The sequence below is a fragment of the Bos grunniens genome, chromosome 18 (genome assembly GCF_055505025.1).
Source record: "Bos grunniens cultivar Pamir isolate PY7600 chromosome 18, Bosgru_T2T1.0, whole genome shotgun sequence".
Taxonomy (NCBI): domain Eukaryota; kingdom Metazoa; phylum Chordata; class Mammalia; order Artiodactyla; family Bovidae; genus Bos; species Bos grunniens.
The window spans coordinates 45,830,708-45,839,461 of NC_141182.1; positions in this window are offsets into that span (position 1 = coordinate 45,830,708).

An 8,754-nucleotide genomic window follows, 5' to 3' on the forward strand; every position below is an offset into this window, starting at 1 on the left:
TTACAATTAGTTTTCTAAGTAGATAAATTAAGATTTTTAGTTGGAGTTTCAATATCAAATGCTCAAAAATCAATAGAAAGAATATATAGAAAAGTAGAAAGACACCCAGACCTGAAAGTCACTGTGGACCGATTCAACATAATTAAGATTTATACAATTTTCACACAACAGTAAGATACAAATTTTATTGAACATCATATTCATGGAAATGCCTCCTCGCTGATGCTTGCATTGATAGTTGGCTCATTTTCATTCTCGTATAGTATTCCATGTCATGACTCTATCACACTTTATTTGATCATTCTATTGTTGTTGGACATTTGGGTGGTTTCAGGTTTTGGGCTATTATGAACAATGTCAAATGATGTCATCGTCATTCTTGTGTTGGGTTGGTCAAAAGTTTGTTCAGGTATTCTGTAACATCTTAGGAGGAAATCTGAATGAACTTTTTGGCCAACTCAATACATGCCTTTTAGTGGATATTTGCAGTCTTTTTTCTTGGGTGATATGGTGGGTTGAATGGCAGTCTCCCCAAAAGATATATCCACAGCCTAACCCCCAGACCCTGTGAGTGTGACCTTGTTTGAAGAAAGAGTCTTTGCAGATATAATTAAGGATCTTGAGATGAGATTATCTTGGATCATATGTGCATGCTAAGCCACATAAGTTGTGTCCTACTCTTTTCAACCCTGGCTATAGCCCGCCAGGCTCCTCTGTCCATGGTGTTCTCCAGGCAAGAATACTGGAGTGGGTGGCCATGCCCTTCTCCAGGGGAATCCTCCAACCCAGGGACTGAACCCACATCTCTTAAGTTTCTTGCATTGGCAGGCGGGTTCTTGACCACTAGAGCTACTTAGGAAGCTCCTTGAATCATATCAGTGGGCCCTAAATCCAATAAGTGTCCTCACAATGGACACACATGTGAAGAAGGCATCAAAGACTGTGTTAATGTAGCTCCAAGCCAAGGACTGCGGAGAGCCCCCGAAAGCTGGAGAAGGCAAGGAGGGAATTCTCCCCTGGAGCCTCTGGGGAGAGCTCGGCCTTGCCAACACTTAGGGTTTCCACACCCCAGAAATGAACTCCAAGATAATACATCTCTGTTGTTGTAAGCCACCAAGTTCATGGTACTGCGTTATGGCAGACCCAGGAAGCTTAGACAGATGGCGTTTAAAATGTAACTTTGTGCGTACCCATGTACATTTGCTCGTTACGCGCACAACACTCAAGTGCGACGTTTTAAGCTGTTTTGAAGGCAGGCTTTCTCAAGCCAGACTAAGTTTCTCCCCCTTTCTGAGAACAGGTAGTATTTATTCAATATGCAAGAGTTGAGGTGGGCCCAGAAGGCTTATAGGCATATCCGCGAGCCCACTCGTCTGTGTGTGGTTTCCGTTAGCGACGGCTGGCCGGCCCTTGAGCAGACGCACTTCCCCTGCTTGGGCAGCCAATTCCCCTACCACTGCCCTTCCCTTACTCATCTTTGCAGGGGCAAGGCCAGTTTTTTCCTATTAAAATTAGCCATGCTTAAAATTTAACTGTTTTCTTTTTTAAATTTTTTAAGTGTTTTAAAATAAAAAGCAAAAAAATATGCATCATCCTGATACCTAAACAGAAAAAAAAAAAAGTTAGCCATATTAAACCTGTCCTGTTTGGAGGGCTCCCTTCCTCACAAGCCTGACGGTGGAGCAAAATGAAATCTTTCTAGTTCCTCCTTCTTTGGTCTCTTTGCAAGCAAGCATGCATCATCTTCTCACTTTAAGATCTGTCTAGTATGTGATGTGAAGAAACACCCACAGCACAACAAAACCAACATTTTTTTTTTTGACAGGACAAGCATGCTAGGATTCTTTTTCTTTTTTTTTCTATAAGCACTCAGCAAGTGCTGTATTTATTTATTTATTAGGCTGCACCATAAAATTTATTCATTTATTAGGCTGGATCTTAGTTTCCTGATGAGGGATTGGACCCATGCCCCCTGCATTGAAAGAGTGGAGTCTTAGCCACTGGGTCACCAGGGAAGTCCCCGTTCCAGAATTCTTATACTTCTTCTAGCTCTATTTCCCCAGCATCTGGGTTCTAGCATCTTGGATAGTGTGGTTGTTGAAATCATGAACTATATATGCTCATCCAAACACCACCAGTGAACAGATAGTAACAGCTGAAATCATGACGGGTATACACTGTGGCTTAAGCCCAGGCTAAGCACTATGCTTGTATTATCTCATCAGTTCACTCCAAACCCTTGGAGGTGGGTCATAACCCTTTCCACACTTCATAGATGAGGGCTGTGAGCACATTGACCACAGGGACCATGTCTGGCAGTGGCTTAGTTTTCATTTTCTAGGAGAATAGCCAACAATGTGTGTGTCCATAGGAAGAGAGATAGCCTACAAAATCACTGCAGTTTATCAAAAGCCTCCCCTGACATCACTGCTGAAATAAAGCCTTCAATATCTGTAAGTTTCCTTGAAGATTTCCCAATCCAGGTGAAATACAGAATCGAGCGCCTACTGGGCTTATAAGTCCTCCCTCCAACAGTTATTTGCTTTATTTTTTTATTTATTTTTTAAACTGAAGTATAGTTGATTTACAATGTTTCAGGTGTATAGCAAACTGATTCACTCACATGTATTCTTTTCCATTAGAGGTTATCACAAGATACTGAATCTAGATTCCCATGCTATACAGTATGTCCTTGTTGCTTATCTACTTTGTACATGGTAGTATCTGTTAATCACAAATGCCTAATTTATTCCTCCTCCCCTCCCCTCTTTCTCCCTTGGAAACCATTAGTTGGCTTTTTATGTCCCAAACAACTATTTTCTACAGAAAATGTTATATTTAGTCTTAAGAAGTCCTTGCAGAAATGAAACCAAATGGTCAGAAAAAAATGTAATTAGGTTTTTAGAACAGGCCATAAGGCTTCCCAGGTGGCGCTAGAGGTAAAGAACTCACCTGTCAATGCAGGAGATGTAAGAGACATGGGTTCGATCCCTGGGTTGGAAAGATCCCCTGGAGGAGGGCACAGCAACCCACTCCAGTATTCTTGCCTGGAGAATTCCATGGATAGAGGAGCCTGGCAGGCTATGGTCCATAGGGTTGCAAAGAGTCAGACACAAGTGGCTTAGTATGCATCTTTTCTTATACCAGGTCTTGGGTTCCCTTTCTAGTTTTCAGGGTGGGAATAAAGTATATAAAATTAGAAGGTAGAAGGGGAGAATGGATACATGTATATGTATGGCTGAGTCTATCTGCAGTCCACCTGAAACTATCACAACATTGTTAATTGTCTATACTCCAATACAAAATAAAAAGTTAAAAAAAAAAAAGCAAACAGAAAAGAATTCCAAAAAAATAAAAAGAAACTATTTAGAAAGCAGAACAGAAAAATAGGTGCTAGGCAGGAAGTTGGGAGAAGGAAGAAACCCTTGGGAGGCCCAGTCCTTAAGGCTGTAGTTGACAAAACATAAAAAGTCCATCTTCTTCCTTCCTATCTTGTCCTTGTCAAGGTTCTGATTCCTTGGGAACTCAAGGTCCACCAAGCTTCCTCCCAGATAAACCCCAAGTTTAAGGGCAGGAAATGGTCTTGGCGTGGGCGTCTTTGCTCTGACAGCAGCAGCACCAACACGACCCAAGATGGTGGCAAGACAAAGCAGAAGTGCAAGAGAAAGATATGCTCCAATGACACGGTGTGGGAAGTCAGGCAGAGGGCGGCTGGGAGGGACTGTCCAGCCTGCCCCACAGATGGCCAGCTAGCACCTCTTTTGTTGAAATGGAGCTCAGTCTAGCCCAAAGGGAGAACTCTCGATATGCAAACAAAGAACTGAAGGGGAGAAGACCAGATAATTTGGGACTCTCCAGGGTGGAGGCTGTGGGAAGGAATTTGTTAAAATCTCACACACTTGGGGGAAGACACCCTGCATATACAGAGGGAGTGGGTGAGATTTGGTAAGAAGTCAAAACTTAACTAGACCCACGTGGATACACTCAGAGAAGAAACCGGAAATCACGGTTCATTGGAAAGAGTTGGGAAATCCTGAAGTATTTGGGGAACAAAAATATCACTTAATTGTTTATTATGTGTCAGAAACATGCAAGCCTCAGAACAACTAAGCCTGCTCACTGAAGCCTGCATTCTCCAGAGCTCGTGCTCTGCAAAAAGAGAAGCCCATGAACTGCAACTAGAGAAAGCTTGCACACTGCAACGGAGACCCAGCACAGCCAAAAAAAAAAAATTTTTTTTTTAATCCACTTTTTTTTTAAAAAAGAAACAAGTGATTTTCAACCCACAGTGTTTTTCCAATGGGGAAACACAGGGACCTTCACGTGGGAGCCTCATGTGGGGTGTTCTTAGGTAACCCTGATCTGTTTGAGATTTCACTTCCATACACCAGCCCTTCCTGTTTCCAAGGACATTAGGTGCTAATGAGTTTCCTTCTCCCCACAGTCTGAACGCCAGCCATTAACTTCCCTCAGAGACCTGTCTGCAAAAGCAGAGATCAGAAAAGATAAAGCCCAGGTCCCCCACATTACTCAAACCCAAAGAGGGAATCTGGGTCAAGCTCAGTGTTTTCTGAAGACAGTGATCTTGTGCAGGAAGAGAGGCTGAGTTCCGGGACCAGATGCACCAGGGGAGGGGAGGGACATTTTGATGCCAGGTGTCTTGGGGTGGGTGATCACATCACATGCTGGGGACTCCCCGGGCCAGCCCTGAGCTGTTTGTCAGCTGCCCACTGGACTTCCCCATTAGGAGCTTCCATAGGCATCACCAACAAGTTGTCCTAAATAGAATTCTTGATGTTTTTCTGCAAAGCCTTTTCTTATTTTGGTCATCCTCTGCGCCCTCAGTTGTTAAACCACAGGCTGATCCCCACTTCTAAATATGAAACAAGGATAATGCACATTTGAGGAAAGCCTCTAACATGAAAAGCCAAGAGACTCTTAGAGAAGAGCAAAGTGGGAAGATTTACCATCCCAGATATCAAGACTAGTTGTAAAACTACACGTGTATATATATATATATATATACATATGTGTATATATATTTAGTATTTTTGTATGTGTTTATATATATGATAATTAGGTAGATATAATTAAGATAGTGTGGTTCTTGCACAGGGATTTACAAATGGACCAATGAAGTGCTCATGGATGGATAGATGGACAGATGGGGATGGGTGGATAGATAGACACTTGCTGTGTGACAGAGAGGAACACAAAAACACATGTAAAAGAATATTCACAGCAGTGCTATTTAAAAATACATATTTATTTATTTGGCTGCACCAGGCAGGTCTTAGTTGCAGCATGGGAACTCTTAGTCATGGCATGTGGGATCTAGTTCCCTGACCAAGGATTGAACCCCCGGGCCTCCTGCATGGGGAGCATGGAGTCTGAGCCACTGGACCATGAGGGAAGTCCCAGTAGCACTATTTTTAACAGTCCAAACTGGGAAGCCCAGAGACACAGTTTCAATCCCTAGGTAATAAAGATCCCCTGGAGAAGGGCATGGCAACCCACTACAGTATTCTTGCTTGGAGAATCCTACGGACAGAGGAGACTGGCTAGCTAAGCTCTTTGCCTACAGGGTCGCAAGGAGTTGGATACGACTGAAGTGACTTAGCACGCGCACACACACACACACATGCACACATATACACACACACACACACTGGGAAGCCCTCAAATACCCATCAACATAATCAATAAGTAAATAGTAGTATTTATCTCCAATTTATTTCATCAGTGGAATACTGTTCAATAGTAAAAATGAACAAATTTCAGCCACACACACTAAAGTAGATGATTTGCAAACAAAATGTTAAAAGGAAAAAGCCAAACACAAAAGACTTTGAAGTGTGCGATTCTATTTATATGACATACAGAAACAGGCAAAACTAAATGAGGGTTTTGGAGAATATGTGCTCAGGTAATAAAACAGCAAATAAAAACAAAAGGAAAGAATTAACTTAGAAATAAGGGCGTATTTATCTTTGGAGTGGACAGACATTTGGTTGGGAAGCACTCGGTGGCATCTGACAGGGGTGAGATTGGGTGGAGGGAACAACATGCTTTTTCTTGACCTGGGTGGTGGGTCCATGGGAGTTTCCTTTATAATTATATTAAGTCATTTATATTTTATGCCATTTCTTGTGAGTAATATCTGTCACAGAAAGATTTTTAAAAACATAAAATACCAAAGGAAAAAAATCTAGGAAAAGATTTAAAAGAACTTTACATGAAACATTATTATTATTATTTTGGCCACTCCGCATGGTATGCAAGATCTAAGTTCCCCAACCAGGGATTGAACCCACCCCTCTACAGTGGGAGCATGAAGTCTAAAACACTGGGCCGCAGGTAAGTCCCAAGAAACATTATGTTTCAAAAGTACCTTAACATATAGTAGTTGTGTTTGCAGAACAATGTGAATGAAAATGATACTGTGCACTTAAACTGACAGTAACTTTTATGTGCATTTTGCCACAACTTAAAAAAAAAGAACCTAAACACTCAGAGAGGGACATTAAGACATACCTAAATACATTCAGTGTAACCCTGTGTGAAAATTTTGGAAAACTCAGTGTTGTAAAGATATCAATTGTTGGTTGCTGCTGCTGCTAAGTCATGTCAGTCGTGTCCGACTCTGTGCGACCCCATAGACGGCAGCCCACCAGGCTCCCATCCCCAGGATTCTCCAGGCAAGCATACTGGAGTGGGTTGCCACTTCCTTCTCCAGTGCAGGAAAGCGAAGTTGCTCAGTCGTCCGACTCTGCGACCCCATGGACTGTAGCCTACCAGGCTCCTCCATTAGAGCATAACAATTAAACTCCCATTGTTGATTTTTTCCCCTTGGAATCTGACAAGCCAATGCTGGTAGAAGGACCAGATAGAAAGACTTGCTTCACCACATATCAAGACTTACTTTAAAGATGAAGCAATTGAGGGAATACCTCATAGATTCAGAGTTAGGCAGATCCACAGAACCAGCCTGGGCATTTAGAGGCAGAGCCGCACAGGTGAGGCACAGATGGCCAGGCAATCAGAGGGATGCTGGCTACCCACAAGATACCCAAGAAGCAGATCCAGGAACATTCGGGGCAGCTCAGCTGCTCCTTAGAGCAGAGAGCTGGAAACAACCCAGGGTCTATGGACAGGAAAACTGGATAAATATATTGTGGTGTTAATTCCACAAGGGACCCTTGTGCAGCAGCAAAAATGGGTGAAGTATACCTATCTACTTCCCTGGGAGGAATCTTAGAAATAAAGCTGAGGGAGGAAAGCTAGTCATAGAAGATGACACGCAGATGGTTGGATGGCATCACCAATTAAATGGACCTGAACTTGAGCAAACTCCAGGAGATGGTGAGGTACAGGGAAGCCTGGCGTGCTGCAGTCCATGGGGTCGAGAAGAGTCACGATTTGGCGACTGAACAAAGAATGTTCCATTTTATAAGCTCAAAATCGAGTAAAGCTAAAATTATAATAGTTAGGAATGCATGCCGATCTGATTTAAAAAATAAACTATTAAAAGAGGGACTAATAACTGATAAATGAGGGGTGATGGAGACTTCTGGAAGGGAGGCAGGGTAGGACTCACAGTGACATGCTGGCTCTCAAACTGGGTCTGAGGGGTTCGTTTTACTGTTAAAACTTGCTACCTCACAACTAGCCTCCAGACAGCCTTTAGCGTGTGTCAATTATCATGTAACAAAATTGAAAAAGAGCTAAGCTGTAGGGAATGCCAGCTTTTACCAAGCGTGTGGAGAAGACAGAGCTGTGCACAGAGTGAGAAGGAGCTGTTAGTGGGGTGCCCTGGAGTGCCAAGAGAACCCACCAGAAGGAAGGAATTGGAGTCTCGAAGGTTCCCGGAGCTAAGAGCAGGACGGGAGGATGAGGATGGGGAAGCGTATCAGACCTGGCCGCCCGGGGGTGACGTCTGGGCTTGGAGGAGCAGTGCTGGGGGAGAAATGGGGACAGAAGCTACAGTGACTGGCTGCAGCCAACAGGAAAGATGGAGCCGCAGAGCCCCAGAACAGACTCAAGAGGGAAGGGCCTCCTCTGAGGTCGGAACACCCCCACCCCCACTCAGCCCTTTCTCCCTGGAACAGTTGGCCAGAGGGGAATCTGACTCCAGCCGGATACTCTATTCCGCCTGACAAGGTCATGACTCCCTGGCCCAGCCAGGACTCCCCGGGGGAAAGAATAGGGCCTGGTCACCTGCCCTAACTACACGCTGTGAGGACAGGACAAGAAAGCCATAAGGTAGGGGCACTGGGGTGTCTGGGAAGGACTCTGGGTCCCAGCCTGGCCTGTAAGGCTCAGGTTCTTCCCAAACCAGGGGAAACCCTCTGGGTCCCATGGGTCAACCTTCCCTGTCCCCACCTCCTCAGCAGTGGGGTGCCAAGAAGCCCTCACCGTGTCCTGCGGTAAGGACAGGCAGACACTAATCTCATCTCCCCAGACCCATGCGGCCTCCAGTATCACAATCATAACAGCAGGAACTGGCCTCGTTCCCTCCCTTTGTTTGTCTTGGGAGGGGCAATTGCTGAGCAAAGAGAGAAGGGAAATCCTGGCCTTAATCAGCCGTTACTCAGGCCCCTGGGCCTCTGGGGCCCTCTCAGACCTGGCTCCTTCCTGGCCCTGTGTATGGGGAAGGGAGCTGGGGTGGCGGGTGTATGGAGAACCCAGGGCTTGACCGCAGTGCATTCACGCTAGAAAAAAATAAACCCCAGTCCAGGGGCACGAACAGAGTTC